The following is an 18,046-nucleotide window of genomic DNA, read 5'->3' as shown; positions in this document are numbered from 1 at the left end:
GTAAGACTAATCTATCTGGTCTTCACCCCAATCAGAGACTTGACAAGGAATAAAACTTAATTACCTGAGTAAACAGGAACTGCAGGTTAGCAGCTTCCAAAATAAAAATATGTCAGAGACAGTTTGCTGCTTGAACAGTCAACTAAAACTCTCTATAACTGAGAAGCATCATTTTCAGCCTTTGGGCCCAGTACATATGACAGACATATTTGTGAGGTAGGAACTATTGAGGACTTTCTTACCCTGTCTTTGAGAATCAAAGTAAATTTGGCCATCTTACCAAGGCCTATTTACAGATTTGATGCAATTCCCATCAAAATCCCAATATAATTCTTTACAGACTTTGAAAGATCAATTCTTAACTTCATATGTAAAAACAAAAACCCTGAATAACTAAAACAATCCTGTACAATAAAAAATCTTCTGGAGGAATTTCCATGCCAGATCTCAAGCTGTACTATATAGCAAAAGTAATAAAAACAGCATGTTTTGGCATGGAGATATGATGGTTGACCAAAGGAATTGAATAGAAGACCTAGAAATAAACCAACACATCTATGGACATTAGATTTTTGACAAATAAGCCAAATCCATACAATGGCAAAAAGATATAATCTTCAACAAATGGTGCTGGTCTAACTGGATGGCTATATTTAGAAAAATGCAGATATACCCACATTTATCACTGTGTACAAAACTGAAGTCCAAGTGGATGAAAGACCTCAACTTAAAACTGGACACCTTCATGACTTTAAGGAAAATAGTTTTGCTTTGTTTTGTTTGTTTGTTTTTCAATTTAGTATAATATAGTATAATATACAGCTTGTGGATGTTGTGGTATGTTTCTTCCAGGTCTTTTTCATGACATTTTGTTGAACTTTGAGGTTTTTTTTGTAATTATAATTTATTCAGATTACATCTTGATTGGTATCCCCTCACTTGTATCTTCTCTTCCCCTCCCTCCCTCTTTTGCTCTCTATAGCTCCCCTAGACCTCTGACAGAAGGGGACTTCCTTCTACACCTTATGACCACAGCCTATCAAGTCTCGATCAGATAGCCTGCTTCCGCTTCCTCTGTGTGCAGCCTGCCTCTCCATCAAGGGGAAGTGATCAAATTGAGGGAACCAGAGTTTATTTCAGTCTTCACTCTCCTCACAACCATGAAGAATGAGCTTTTTGTTGGCTAGATCTGAACGGGGTGGTGGTGGTGGTGGTGGTGTTAGGTTTATTGAATGTTTGTCCTTAGTTGATGTATCAGTTAGTGCAGCCCCACCCCCACCCTTACCCCCAGGTTCAGATAACTTCACTTTAGAAAAAAAAATCAGAAAACACACAAACACAGTACACAACCAACATCAAAATCAAAGGATCACTGGTCATTAATATCTGCCAACATCTGTGGTCTCAACTCTCCAATAAAAAGACAGAGAAGAACAGAATGGATGCATTAACAAGACCTAACATTCTTCTGCATTCAAGAAACACAGCCACAAAGATAGACATTTCCTCAAGGTATGTTGAACTGTGTTGAGGTCCTTTTTCTTTTTAACTTTTTGAGAAATGTATGTAATTTATACCTTTAAGTATATAATAGGAAATAAATTAGATCAGTCCGAATATATTCCAACTGAGGAAGAGATAAATAGAATGTATTATATTCATTTTTAAAGACAAATAAAATGTGACATTAGAAGGAACATAGGAGCACATGCCAGCTACACTGAGTGGGGTGGCTGGAAAAGACACCCAAGCACCTGCCTCAGGCTGACCCACCTGTGGCAGACAGAAGAAGGACATCTAAACATCTGCCACAGGTACCCCTAAGATGAGCTAATGAGTGATGGAGAGTTGGGATGATATACGCAGTGGAGAGATGGTAGAGAAAGCAAAGCTGAGGGATTCATGCATTGTGGGGGGTGGAACTGGAGACTTGTTAGGAATAGGCAAATATGAAGAGGCCATGGTGAGATCCTGGCCCAGGCAGCCACCAAGGGTCATGTCTGTGCCCACGGTCCTGGTCTGTGTCTATGTCCGTGGCACAAGTTACCACCAAAGCCTAAACAGATATCTGTGGTCTGGGCTGCCACCAGAGACCATATGGGATATCCAAGGGCTGTGCTGCTGAGAGTGGACATGCTGATCTGAGTGTCCTTTACTGCCACCTAAGATCATTGGGACATCTGGGTCCAGGCTGTTGATGGAGGCCATGTCTGGGAACATGATCCTACGGCAGCCAGGGTCTGCATTGATGTCCCTGTTACCCCCAACAGCCATACAGATATACCTGATCTGGACTGCTGCCTAAAGCATTGTGCTGAGCTTCCCTTACCCCTTGCAGACAACCACACTTTGGGGTGCTGGCCCTACCCCTTGCCTGGGCAGCACAGCAGAGCTGATCCTGATTGTGGGGTGGGTAGGGTAGGGTGGGGTGAAACAGGTAAGCAGGCCCCAAGGACATGACAGCAGGAGAGCTGATCCTGCTCCTTGCCATTTGAGGCAATACCTAGCCAGGGAAGTTCTGGAGAGCCAACCCTGGTGTTGCAGGTGCAGCAGAGGTAGCCGGCCGATCAACTCAACTACCTCCCAAGTCTAGCTCCAGGGCTTTGAGTTGGCCAGTCCTAGCATCTACCCATTCTATGATCTGCTGAGGTACATGAAAGGGCTGGTCCTACAGATCCCAAGCTGCCAGTCTCCATGACACAGGGCAGAAACAGGATATCTGAGAGCAATCTCAGTAAAATCCAGTATGGATGGGCCCTGCAATGATGAATCCACATGGACTGTGATAATGTTAATCACTGGGCAAAAAATTGTCCGATGCCGCTTCTGCTTCTATGCTCTGAGTAAACAGTGGGCACCTTTTGGGTCGACTGCTGTGTTCTATCTATTTAGGGTGACACTAAGATGATGAACACCACCCAAAGATGAGCTTCAGATTTCAAACTGCTCAAGACTTCCAAATTGCTTGTTCATAGGAGACATAACCCAAACATTTTACAGAAGTGTGAACCAAAAAGAATACTTAATGCTCACACTGCCAAGTAGAAATAACTTTATTATTGTAAATAATTTTAGTGTGTTAGAGTTAAAATATTTTCTTTTTCTATAGACAAAAGGGGGAATATTGCAGGATGTTTGATCACACTGTGAACCCTGAGATTGTGTTGTTTCCTGGAAACACCTGTTTATAGTTGTGGTGTGGCTCAACCCTAATACACACCTTTAAACAACAAGATTTCTGCTTGAGTATTGCAAACAAGATTAAATAAAATTAACCCTATGTCAAAGGTAGAGCATTAACCAGTTAGTTGACAGGAACTTAACAGAGGAAGAAACCATAGAGAGTAAGAGGAAATCAGGAGGCCAGATAGAGAGACACCCAGGAACATTCAGTTTGAGTTGATTTTGAAAGAGCATGGAGAGAGAACACCTTTTTCCTTTGGGATGTGCTTTCTCTGCCTTTCTGAGCTAGTAGACATTCACCCTTTCTGTCTGCTCTTCCATGACGCTGTCTGAGTCCAAGATTCAGGAGGTATAATGTAGTTGTATCCACTGGGGCTGGGTTCCCCAAAGCTCATTGATCTGTGAATTGTATCTAGTTGAGGCTTTTCTATGTTGATGTCCATTTGCTATAAAAAGAGGCTTGTTTGGTGAGGAATGATAGTTGTATTTGTCTTTTTATATAAAGATAAGCCTAGCATCTGGCTCCTCAATCTATTGGTAAAAATCGAGCGATTGGGATTTAGTTAAATATAACACTTATGTGATTGTGGCTTTCCCCCCTCTAGTTATATATTCTGTGTTTTTAAATATACTATAGTGTGTATCTTTTAATTTCATAATAAAGTATGTAAATTAAATTAAAAGTGTACATTTATGCTTTATATTGTATCAATTATATAAAAAGTACGAAAATGAGAAAAACAATTTCATTTTTGCTAACACATTACAAGACGCTCTTTCTTATTCTCTTTCCTTTACCCCTTTATTTTATACAATACATTCAGAACATGGTTTCCTTTCCCTATAACATACCCAGATACCTCCCCACCTCCCCTTTCCCCCAGATCCAGAGGCAAAAGAGCAAAAACAGTGATGACAATCAAACAGGACAAAACAATACACAATAAGACAGGGGATAAGTCTTCATGTTGAGGTTAGACAAAACAACCCAGTAGGAGAGAAAGAGTCTAAGGAGCATCAAAAGAGTCAGAGATATACTTTTTCCCCACTGTTAGGAGTCCCATAAAACACCAAGCTGACAGTCAAAACATATGCTGAGGACCTGGTGCAGATCCATGCAGTTCCCATGATTGCCACTTCAGTCTCTCTGAGGCCATATGATCCCAACTTAGTTGATCCAATAGGCCTTGTTCTCCTGACTCCCCATCCCCTCCTATTCTTACAGTCTTTTCAGTTCCGTGGAGTTCCTCTAACTCCTAGGTCATGATCTGCTAGAGATCTACACTGCAGATTCTCTGCATAATGTCTGGTTATGGTTCTCTGCACCTGTTCTCTTTTGCTGACAGAGGAAACCCCTGTGATGACGACAGGGTAAGCCACTTATTTATGAAATAGCATAATATCATTAGGAATAATTTCATGATTTTCCTTTTTGCTAGTCATGTTAATTCTACCCTAGGACTTTGGGCTATGCAGTCTCCAGTTCCTGGCCACTGGGGCAGTGTGAGGGCATGGCCTCCATCTCATGGCATGGACCTCAGGTTAAACCAGTCATTAATTGGCCAATCCCATGAGTTCTGTACCAGTAGTGCCCCAGCTCATCTTGCAGTATGACAGATTTTAGGTTTAGCATTTTTGTGACAAGGTTGGTGTCCAGCTTTCTCTTTCCATACCCTCTAGAGTACCTTACTGTGCCAAGGATACAAAAACATAAGGATGAAAACTCCATGCAGGTACCAGCTCGACTTCTCTACAATCAGTGAGCTGTGTGAATACTCAATGAACACTCTTCATAAATTAATGCAGTTTCCTACAGCTGTTGTTATAATTTTCATGACATCAATTCACATGCATTTTACAAATCTTTATTCCCATTTTAATCTTTGGAGATAGTGTGGCATTCCACATCTTCAATAAAAATTTAAAAATAATTATTGTGGTTGTTTGAATGAATATTGTCCTCATAGGTTAATAATAAGTGGTTCTATTAAGAGATGTGTCCTTGTTGGAGTAGATGAGGCCTTGTTAGAGGAAGTATGTCACTGGGCTTTGAAGTTTCAACTGTCCAAGCCAGATTCATTGTCACTCTGCCTTCCTGCTGCCTGACAATCCAGATATAGAACTTCCAGACACCTAGCATGTTTGCCTATGTGCTATCATGCTTCCTGGGTGATGATCATGGACTAACACTCTGAAAGATAAGCCAGTCCCAATTGAACGTTTTCCTTTAAAAGCATTCCATGGCTTCTCTTCCCACCAATAAAAGCCCTAATTAAGATAACTGTTGAACAAGAATTCCCCTCTACACATACAAGCCAGCGTCACTCAATTTATATATGTGTAAAACGTCAAAAATATCCAGTATTCTCAAAGGCACTGGACAACTTCACATGTTATATATGTCAGTCCTACAATCTCTTTTGTTTCCCACAGCTCTGTGAATCCCAACGCATGTACTAGGACCCCATGTAATCACATATAATATCTTTCTATAATACCATCACTGACTGAATAAATTCCATTTATACTTTAGATTTGTTAGTTGTTTTTTACACCTTACTGTAAGTAATGTGATTATTTAAAAAAATACGTCACATCCAATTAATCTTAGAATTCTTGGAAGGTGATTTTGCATTCAATCCCTGTGTGTAGGTGGTTTGTACTTAAAACATTGAGGTAGAAGATTGTACTGCATGAGAATCTTGAACCCTAGCCTCTAGCTGGATTCTGTGAGTGACATTTTCTGCTGTTAAGCCATTGTAGTTGAGACAAAAAAATAATTCAAAGTTTCCCCATGAAAATTGTTCAAAGTCCCACATGCTTGCCTTACTGCATTAGTGGCTATATATTTATATTTATTGAGAAGCCTAGATTAAAATGGTAGCAAATAGCTACCGGAAATAGCATATTCCAAAAATCAATAATATTAAAACAGCTTGTCCTCTATCACGGTTGAATGTTGCTTTGTAATGTTGAGTTTCTGAATAGTTCATCCTTTTCAAAGGTCAAAGCAAACATACTAATAACAATGACAAGAACATAATGGAAGAATTTAATAAATGTGTTCTTTTCAAATTATTTGGACATATGGATCAAAATTGGTCATATTTCTTGCAAAGGCATCTTATATAATGAGTAATTCACTGCTTGAACAAACACTCCTCGAACAGAAGATTCAACTTAATTACCTGGAATTTGAAAGAAATTCTTTTCAAAAATATTCAGTGTGCAATTGTATAGTGAAACAAATATTTGAATGACTTTCAAGGCCATGAAAATCTTTATCTGTTGCGGCAATGACATAATTATAAAGTTAGTTGTGTGTATATATGTGTGTGTGTTTGCAGTTGATATTATGAAAAATATTTCAAATTCAGAGTTAAGTAGTAGTAAAAAAATGCTCAAAGCATATCTGTTTTAGTCTAATTGTATGTTTGAAAGATTTTCCTTATTTGGTTAAATGGGAAACCTCCACTCATTGCAACAACTTAGTCCTCTCTTTTTCAGGCACATACATAAAAATAAATATAAATGTAAAGCAAGAAACATGGAATTATAGTTGTAGAAAGTATCTGAAATTTTTCTTTTTATGACAACACATATTGCATCATTTATTAAGAGCAAAGTGCTCTCCAGTCAATGGGGAAAGAGACACTTTGTTGTTGTTGATGATCTTATATCAGTAAGGGGCAAAGCAGATGGCAGTTGTTTGTTCATTCTAGCTTGATGCCTCCCTTGGTGGTCAAAGCTGTCCTATGCCTAGAACTCATAAAAATAAAATCTAATCCAATCAATTTGGGTAGTAAAGCACAGGAGGATGAAGACAAAGGCCTGTGGACCTGCATGCTACCCTTAGAACTGCTCTCCAGCACATGGCACAAGTAGGCCATAGATACCTGCTTGTAGGCATGCCATGTAGCATGGGTGGGGGATGTCACCAAGGGGCCTGCCAGCCACATTGTTACCCTGTAGCAGGAGCTGCCGCAGTGTATGAGTATACAGTGGTCAGATGGGAGAGAGAGAGAGAGAGAGAGAGAGAGAGAGAGAGAGAGAGAGAGAGAGAGAGAAGTGCAGCAGATTGAGCATTGTGAAGAGAGATGGAACTGGAAACTAGAGGATGGAGAGGAATAGCCTGTGGTGAGTGGCCAGCCCTGCCACCTAGGGCCATAGTGGGGTCCCTGCCAGAGCTGATGTTGAGGTCCCTGTCTGAGTTTGTGGCTACAAAGTGGAAGGGATGTAGAAGTTTGCTGTCCCTTGTTGGACTGCGTGGATGTCTGGGGGCTATGCATAATTGGTCCTCCCCTCACTGGATGTGATGCTTTGGAGAGCTGGTCTCATGTCTCTGCAGTAGAAATTGGGAAGGCAGGCCCTGTTCCTCAGCTAGTCATCAGAGTGGGGCTGGTCCTGGTGTCTGAGCTATGGGTGAGCCTGTCCTGAGCTCATGACCATGAGAGAGGCAACCACACAATTAGTCCTCCATGGGGTGGCTCAGGTAGGGTGCAGAGGTGATGCATCAGCCTCCTCCAGACCTCCTATACTCATGCCCTCCCTGGCAACACTTGCCATATCCAGCAGTCAGGAAAGCTGCCCACAGGATCATGAACTTGAGAAAGCTAGGCCTGGCCCTCATCAGCTGCAGCACTCTGGACAGTGGGCACTGCATCTCACCTGAACAGCACAGTAGAGCTGACCTGGTCAAAGAAGGGGACATGAATGAGCCATCCCTGAGAGTGAGAGTGGGAGTGAGCTGGCTGTGCTGCTCATCAGCAGAGAGGTGGTATGTGTGTGACAGTGATTCCTCCTCACTTGCACCTTACCCTCTTCAAGAGTCAGGAGAACTTGCCCTGAGGTCATGAGAGCATGTGAGCTGCCACTGTCCCTCATAAGCTGTAGCCCTCTGCCTCAACTAGGAAGCAGAGTAGAGCTGGCCCTATTTGAGGGGGCACAGGTCAGCCCTCCCTGAAGTAGAGAGCATGGGAGACTCCTCTGGTATGAGGTGGTATGGTTGTGGGGGTGATGTCCCCCTTGTCCCTCATCACCTGCAGTAGCTGGGAGAGCTGGCCCTGGGGTCTTTAGAGGAGGAGAGCTAGCCCTAACCCCTCCCTGGGTGTAGCATTCAGGAGAGAGGGCCCTGTATCCTGCCTAGATAGCACAGTGGAGCTGATCCTAATGGCAAAGGCACAGGTAAGCCAGCCATTGGGGTGTGGGAGCTAGAGAACTGGCTTTTACGCTCACAGGCTGCAGCACTTGGGAGAGTGGGTCCTGAACCTTCACTGGGAAAAAACATGCATTTCCGATTTGGTGCCCATCTAGAAGGAGTGAAACTACAGTTTCCTAAGAGCATAATCAACATATTGCAGGGAGGGGAGGAGCCATAGATTAATCTAGATAGTTAATCTAGAAATATTAATGCAAAATATTATTTTCAAATATGTTTTATTTCATATCACAAGTTGGAAAATACTCAGGTTCTCTAGTTTATCTAAAAACTATCTGTTTGTAAATATATTTTATGAAGATTAAATATTCTTCTAATTATTTCTTCAATATAATTAAATACCTTTAAAGTCCTTTTACACTGAGTTAATTAAATCTAAATTAGTGATGTTTTCTAAATTACTTATCATTTAACTTAATAGGAAAATATTCTTGTGTGTATTATAAAGAGTTTAAAATTCTAAGCAAGTACCTATTTTTCTCTAATAAATGATATAAAAATTACAGTTTCATATTACAAGCCTCCTATAGAATGTTATAGAATGAATAGTTGAATCCCCTTAATGTTTTAATATGCTGAAATCTGATAGAATTTGAATGTTAAATCCTCCTACAGGTTCATAATTTGGCAATGTTCTGAATATTTTAGAGGTGATAACTGGCTGATAAGGACAAGAAAAGTATCATCTTTCCCAGTCTCTTCCTGTCTTTCTTAGCTTCCTTTTGACCACGAAGCAAAGCTGCCTTGGCTTCACAACAGTCTCAGAGACATGAAATCTACCTAACATTACTGAAAAATCATAAAAATGTCCCCAAACAAACCATTTTTTTTCTCAAGTTCCTCATGTCAGCTGCTGGGTCACAGTGACAAAAATGACTAGCAAAACCTTAAATTTGAAATATTCCAGTAACTGGAGGTAGAGATTTAAGATAGTGATTATACCATGAAATTTGAGTGTTTGTGAATACAAGACCTGAGTAGGTAGGTATTCCAATGTGAGTAGACATGTAGTCTTAAAGCTATAAAAATAGTGTGCTCAATAGTTGTGCAAATGCATAATTTTCAGGATTTTCCCTAAGACTGAGTGTAAATATCTATACTGTATTATAAGGACTAACGCATCCTTGTTCACAGCAATATTCTCAACTTCATTATGTAAATTCCTTCATGTCCCATAGCTAGTGACCAGCCTCTTGATTACCAGCATAAGCCACTTTATATGTAAGTCATGCTCACATCACCACCCCACAGAGAGAGTAAAAGACAAGAATTCCAAGTATCTGGGGAATATTTGAAGGTGATACCTAGCAAATTAAAGTTTGTGGGGTTTTTTGGGTTTTGATTGTTTTTGTATGTTTGTTTGCTTCTTGCTACTAATTTTGGAACATTTGACTTATATGATCCTCTTTGCCAAATTGGTCTCAGTCTTCAATACTTTAGCCTAGGGAAGCCTCAAAACAATGTTTAAAAAATGTCATGGGAACCGTCTGTGGTGGCGCATGCCTTTAATCCCAGCACTTGGGAATCAGAGGCAGGTAGATCACTGTGAGTTCAAGGCCAGCCTGGTCTACAAAGCGAGTCCAGGGCAGCCAAGGCTAACACAGAGAAACTCTGTCTCGAAAAAAAAAATATCATGGGAGAATTGGCCAAATGTTAGGCAGTATTTTGCTATCAGGGTAGAAAACTAACAATCAGAAAAACAAGTTAAATGAGCCTAATTTTTGTTTGTTTATTGTCATGGAATGGGATTATTTGTACAATTTCAAGCACCATAAAAACAAACTTGACTTTGTTTGTTTGATTTTGATTTTTTTTTTTTGAGAGAGAGTATCTCTGTGCTAGCCTTGGCTGTCCTAGATTCACTTTGTAGACCAGGCTGGCCTCGAACTCACAGCGATCTGCCTGCCTCTGCCTCTTGAGTTGCCTACCTGTAGATTCTCTAGTATGCCTTTTGATAGCTAAGCATTGAAGTGAGAAATGCTGCACAGAGCACTAGAATACCTCTGAACAAAAATACACTTTTTCACTAGGATGATATTTGGAATTTATTTCTTCCTGACTTGGGCGACATCAAAGTTAGACTGTTGTATGAGGGTTACTATTGCTGTGATAAAACACTGTGCTCAAAGCAATTTGAGGAGAAAATGGTTTATCCAGCTTATGCTTCCACATTACAGATCCTCATCAAAGGAAGTCAAGACAGGAACTCAGGCAGGGCAGGAACGTGGAGGCAGGAGCTGAGACAGAAGGCACAGAGAAGTGCTGCTTACTGGCTTGCTCTTCATGGCTTACTCAGTCTGCTTTCTTATAGAAGCCAGGACCACCAGCCCAGGAATGCCATCACCCATAATGGCCTACATCCTCCCTCATCAATAACTAATTAATAAGATGCCCTCTGGGCTTGCCTAGAGGCCAATCTTGTAGAGTAATTTTCTTAACTGAGGCTCTCTCTTCCGACCACTCCATCTTTTTTTCAAGTTGACGTAATACTGACCAGTACAACTAATACCTGGTCACTTGAACACATGAACAGGTAAATTTTTAATTAGAAGATTTTCTTTCTCATTTATCTCCAAGATGGCATGTTAATATTAATGTCACAATATAAGACCATAGTCCTGACAAATTCCATAATTCTTACAAATTCAAACATTAAAAGTTAAGTCTTCCTTGAAATATCTAAACTCTTTAAAAATCTAGAATCTTTTAAAAAAACAATTCAAAGTCTTTCAGCTATGGGCTACTGTAAAACCAAAATTTAACATTAAATACTTTGTTCAGTAGAGAATATCCAGGGCACAGTCTGATTCTGAATAGAGCAAAACCAAACTCAAAGAGTGTGAAAAACTCCTTGTCAAGTTATCTGGGATTCACCCGCTATCTTCAGGCTCCTGCAGCAGGCTTGGGCCACTTCTCCAGCTCTGCATTCTGCAGACATACAGCCTGTCTTCTCGGCTCTACCTCGCTCCACTCCACTGCTACTACAAATCTTGGCAGTAATCACATGGCACTGGCATCACCCAAACTGCTGGGGTCCCTTGTTGCAACTAGGCTGCACTTCCACCAATAAGCTCTCCTGAACTTTCTTCAGAGACTCCAGTACTGACAGAGAGTGCCAAGCCTCAGCCACTCAGCCACTCCCCATGACCTTTCACACCTTCAAGACCAGCAACACCTGGGAGACTTGTACACTGCCAAGTTCCGCTGTCAGAACTTGGCCATGTCTCAAACACAATTTCTATATGCTTTCAGAAAACACACTGAGGAAGATTTCACCTCAGTGGTGCTTGTCTCTTTTTAATTACTGCTAATTTTTCAGCTCAGGCTGATCAGTTTCAAATATTCCAGCAAAACAAATGTTTTACTTCAGAGTTTCTGGTATCTTGCTAACTACAGATGACTCCTCAGAGCCAGCTAACCAAAACCACAGATTCTTCAAGGTCATATAGTCTTTGTTTCCCCCTGAAAGCTCACAAGCCAGGCCTCTACTGTCTGCATTGCTCTCACCATTCTTTATTTCCAAGCACCTATAGAACAGCTAATTGAGCTCTTAATACTCAATGATTATTCTAGGCCAAATTTCCAAAGTTCGTCCACAATTCTTCCAAAAACAAGCAGGTTAGGTCTCTCACAGCAATACACTCCTGGTACCACCTTGTCTTAGGGTTACTATTATTATGATGAAGCACCATGGCCAAAGCAACTTGAGGAACTGATGCTTCCACATCACAGTTCATCATCAAAGGAAGATAAGACAGTAGCTCAAGCAGGAACAGAACCTGGAAGCAACAGCTGCTGCAGAAGCCAAAGAGCAGTCCTGCTTACTGGCTTGCTTCTCATGGTCTGTTCAGCTTGTATTATTACAGATGCCAGGACCACCAGCCCAGGGATAGCATCACCCACAATGGACTGTGTCTTTCCCTATCAATGACTAAATAAGAAAACAGCTTCCAAGCTTGCCTACAGCTTGATCTTATGGAGGCATTTTCTCAGTTGAGACGATCTTGTGTCAAATTAACAAGACTAGTCAGTACACCTACAGATCCATAACTTTTACAAAAGTATCGTTTTGATAAGTCACATATTTGAATGATACAACTAAGAAAATACTAAAACATAAATCTACAGATAATACTTAACTTTTAAAATATCTATTTCTGCTACTCTGTAATGACTCAGGACTATACATGTTTGAAAAAATTATTCTCAAAAATTATTCCTGTTCTCTTTATCCACAAATTTTGGGAATTCTTTGTTTTTAATAGCTGAATAGTATTCCATAGTGTATATGTACCACAGTTTCTTTATCCATTCTTCTATTGAGGGACACTTAGGCTGTTTCCATGTTCTGGCTATTATGAATAAGGCTGCTATGAACATGGTTGAGCAAATTTTCTTGCTGTGTGCTGGAGCATCTTCTGGGTATATTCCAAGGAGTGGAATAGCTGGGTCTTGAGGAAGCCCTATTCCCATTTTTCTGAGATAGATTTCCAAAGTGGTTGTACTAGTTTGCATTCCCACCAGCAATGAAAGAGTGTTCCTCTCTCCCCACATCCTCGCCAGCATGTGGTGTCGCTTGAATTTTTGATCTTAGCCATCCTGATGGGTGTAAGATGGATTGAGCTAGAAATGATCATAATGAGTGAGTTAACCCAGAAGCAGAAAGACTCAAATGGTATATACTCACTTATATCTGCATATTAGCCCAAGGGGCATGTCCCACGAAAGCCTTCACTTACCAGGAAACTGAGACAGAGGAGAGAACATTCTAGTGGGACTCTAGATGAGAGAATCATGGGAGAAAGGCAAAGTAGAAGGACCCAGAGGCTCCTAGAAGCCTACAAGTAGAACATTATGATAGGCAGATTTGGGCCCAGGGGTCCCGCTCAAACTAAGGCGCCAGCCAAGGACAATACAGGCGGTAAACCTTAAGCCCCTACCCAGATCTAGCCAATGGACAGAACACTCCCCACAGTAGAGTAGAGAGTGGGATATGACTTTCTCACATACTCTGGTGCCTCACTTTTGACCATGTCCCCTGGACGGGGAGACCTGGTGGCAATCAGAGGAAGGACAGCAAGTTACCAAGAAGAGACTTGATACCCTATGAGCATATAGAGGGGGAGGTAATCCCCCTTAGGAACAGTCATAGGGGAGGGGAATAAGGGGAAATTGGGAGGGAGGGAAGAATGGGAGGATACAAGGTATGGATAACCATTGAGATGTAACAAGAATAAATTAATAAAGGAGGAAAAAAATTATTCCTGTACTCTTTAATTTGTATTGCTACATAAAAGAGCTTCATTTATTTATAATCGTAATATGTATACCTTTTCATAAATCAAGGACTTGACTTCGCATAAAAATAGAAAATGACTCTAATTTTCCAGCCATAAATTGTTCAATTTTTAAAATTTATCACCTATTCTATTTGGTTGCAGTATATATACACAAATGAAAATATATATGTATTTATAATTAGAGAATATAATTATTCATACAATTTCTTATATCTTCAGCATGTCTTTATGGAAAATAAGAATATTTTCTTTGTCATAATATTCTTGTCAATGTTAAGATAACTACATTTAAGCAGAATAGTAACAGTGATAAAAGAAATTATTTTTGCTAAATTATTATTTGGCCAGGATTTAATTTTAATGAATATTCTAATTAAATGAAGTCTTTAATACTCTTTTCAGAGAATGAGAAATGTAGACATACCATCCCATCAGTATTTGCACAGAAGAAATTATATTTCAAAAGTTTAATGTTTTCAAAAGTTAAATTTTAGTATTAACTGAGTAAGTCTGAAGAAGATGTCACATAGTTAAACTCAGTAACTACAGTGGGCTACAATTGAGAAATGATGCTTCTAAGCCACTCACTTGAATTTTCTTTAACCCATAATTATAATTCTTGCCATACTTTCTTTTATCCTTTAAGTTAATAGGCAGGAGCCATTCTTTCTAATTATACCTAGATCAGTAAAAAATACCACCTTCTGAGAAACTCTTCACCAAAAACATACAATTTTAGTTATGTGCAGATTTTCTTCCTTCCTTCCTTTCTTTCTATTCTTTCTTTCTTTCTTTTATCCCCCCCACCACCTTTCTCCTCTATGTCATTTTGAGTATATGCCACATTCTCATTAGTCTCTATACAGATAATAAGAGGGTTTCATGTCTGCTGGAGCTGGAGTTGCAGAACGCTGTGAGACACACGTTGTAGGTGGTGAGAACTGAACTCTGGCCCTCTGGAAGACCAGGCTTATAACCACTGAGCTATACCTTTAGTCCAGACTGACAACATATTTAGTAGCTTCTTAGTAGTTACTTAGACTTCTACTCAAAGACAGATGTAAGCAGAGCCTCTTCTTTTCCGGGTTCATGACTTGTAGTCACAAAGTTCAAAGTATGCCTCAGTTAGCTGAGTTCACATGGTATGGGTGTGGTACATATTGGAAGTGTGTCAACTCTACACTTGTAGAAGTTTGTTACTGAGATGGTCAAAGAAGGAACAGAACCAGTGAAGACATGGAAAAAACAAAGGTTTCCAGTTTAGAACAACTGCTTTTATAGGAAGATAGCACTTGGTGTGTACTTGAAGCACATGACCTACATCAGAGAGTTGGAAGAGCAGCAGATGAGGATAGAGATAAGTTTCCAACAGTCCCATACAGAATAGGTGACCTCTATTCTGAATTTAAGCTGTTCTTAAGACTACATTTAATTAAATTTGTAGTAACTCAGTTGAAGATATGGATGTTCCCATTGTTTTGGTTATTACTGTAATTTTGAGTTAAGGATTTATCCTACCTCAGACTGGCTTGGACCTCATTATACTACATAGGATAGTTTAAAATTCATGGCTATCTTCCTGCCTTACCCTCCCAAGTAATGGGATTGTAATCATGATCATCCATTACCTGGAAAAAGTTTAAATACTTTTGTAAAATCTTTTCATCTTGGTGACAGAAGTTATTTGGTAAATAATATCCCACTACATTGTGGCCGAATTCAGCATTACTGTCAGACAATTATGTAACTTTTCATGTACATAATGCATATACCTCATCTTTTCAATTTTGCAGTGTACTTTTAAGAACAATAATGACAACCTGCTGTCCTTCCTCTGAGTGCCACCAGGTCTCCCCCTCCAGGGGACATGGTCAAAGGTGAAGCACCAGAGTATGTGAGAAAGTCATATCCCACTCTCCACTCTATTGTGGAGAATGTTCTGACCATTGGCTAGATCTAGGGTTACCAAGAAGAGACTTGATACCCTATGAGCATATACAGGGGGAGGTAATCCCCCTCAGGAACAGTCATAGGGGAGGGGAATAAGGGGAAAATGGGAGGGAGGGAAGAATGGGAAGATACAAGGGATGGGATAACCATTGAAATGTAACAAGAATAAATTAATAAAAAAAGGAAAGAAAAGAACAATAATGACACTCGTTTACATCATTAGTACAATTTTTCATAGTGTCTTTCATATAATAGATAATTGCAAATATCTTACTATGGTTTGGATATCAAATGTTCCTGGTAAATGCTCATATGTTGGAAGTTTGGTACTCATGTACTTCTGGGATTGGGGGATGCTCTGGAAACATTAGGTAGTGAGAATTTGCTAGAAAGTATTTCAGTAGAGGTGGGTTCTTAGGAGAATTTCATTCCTGACTGTCCACTGACACTTTTCTCAGCTTTTCATTCGCCATGATGTGAAATGATCTGATCTTCCACAGGTACCTGCCATGGTAGATTGACACCTTTAACCTGTTAGCCAAACTAAATACTTTCATATTAAAATAATTCTTCTTAGGTAGTAGGTCTAAGCTATATAAGAGTAGCTAAACAGTTCCTGTGTATATATAAATAGGTTACTTTCTTAAATTTATTTTGAATAACACTTCTGTGCTGATTTGGATGAGCATCCGTGTCTCTATGTATATGCACACAACCATGTACACATGAGATCATCTTTAACTGTCAACCCTGCTGCTTCTTGTCTCCATAGGATTTGTATATCCTATGTTTGCATACTAGATACATTACATATCATTAATTTTCATTAATTCATTAATGTGAGGTCAAGGAGGTATTAGGACCACTATATACATTCTAGGTGAAGAGTTTAGAAGAAGAGGGAATATGTACACAGTCACACAGCTAAGGAGATAGAAAGTTGAACTGAAAGTTGTGTGTATTAAGTTATTTTCTGGCTTAAAACAATCATATGGTTATTTTTTCTGTATTCAACTCACTGCTTTCTTATAAAGGATGTCCCTCAGAAACAAATAAATTGGAGAAATGTATAAAATTAGGGGACAGGTGAGAATGTTACATGGACTTCCACGCCCCTTCTAGATATGGCATCACTCACCCTTCCTTGCACTTACCCGTCTCAGAAGTGAATATTTAAGTTTTACTCTAAGTGTTTCTCAGCCATTTGATATTCCTCTGTTGAGAATTCTCTGTTTAGTTCCAAGCCCCATTTCTCAATTGGGTTATTTGGTTTGATGGTGTTTAATTTCTTGAGTTCTTTATATATTTTGGATATTAAACCTTTGTCAGATGAAGGGTTGGTGAAGATCTTTTCCCAGTCTGTAGGCTGTTGCTTTGTTCTCTTGACAGTGTCTCCTGCCTTACAGAAGCTTCTCTGCCTCATGAGGTCCCATTTATTAATTGTTGACATTAATGCCTGGGCTGTTGGTGTGCTGTTCAGGAAGTTGTCTCCTGTGCCAATATGTTCCAGGCTCTTTCCCACTTTTTCTTCTAAGTGACTTAGTGTCTCTGGTTTTATGTTGAGGTCTTTAATCCACTTGGATTTGAGTTTTGTACAAGGTGACAAATATGGGTCCAGTTGCATTTTTTACACATAGACATCCAGTTAGACCAGCACCATTTGTTGAAGATGCTATCCCTTTTCCATCAAATGGATTTAGCTTCTTTGTCAAAAATCAAATGACCATATGTGTGTGGATTCATATCTGGGTCTTTGATTCGATTCCACTGATCAACCAGCCTGTTGCTGTGCCAGTACCATGCTGTTTTAATTACTATTGCTTTATAGTACAGTAAAAAATCACGAAGTCAAACTCACAGATTAGACTGTAGATTTGAATCTCACAGATTAGAAAGTAGATTGCCTTAGTTAAATATTTAGAGCAGGGCTTAATTATTTGGCCCATCTGGGACACAGAGAGCAAATAGGCAGAGCTGAGTTAGGCAAGGGCCACAGCCCACATTAGCTGCCATCCTGAGGACTGTGAGGTACCTGAGCAACATTGGGCTTGGATCACTCTCTGCCTGCTGCTTACCAACCTAGCACATCTGGGTCACAGAGAATGAACCAGCAGAGGTGATTCAGGTGCAGGCTGCCACCCACATTGTAAACCAAATCAAGGAGGTCTAAGAGCACCTGAGCAGCATTTGAATTGGAGCTCTCTCAGCCTGTTTCTCTCCTGCCTTTCTCAACTAAGACAGGGAACCTAGGAGAGCTGAGCTGGACCCAGCCTCCAACACTCATTGTCCACCATTCTAAGGAGGCCTATGGGGAGCCCAAGCAAATTCATTAGCTTGGAGTTCTCTTCAACTGCTCCTGACATGTCTCACCCAAGTGGGACACAGACAGCAACAC

Source organism: Acomys minous, assembly GCF_964271855.1.
Source record: "Acomys minous genome assembly, chromosome: 3".
NCBI classification, from domain to species: Eukaryota; Metazoa; Chordata; class Mammalia; order Rodentia; family Muridae; genus Acomys; species Acomys minous.
The sequence above is the reverse complement of the archived record's forward strand: the minus strand, read 5'-3'. Positions refer to the sequence as shown.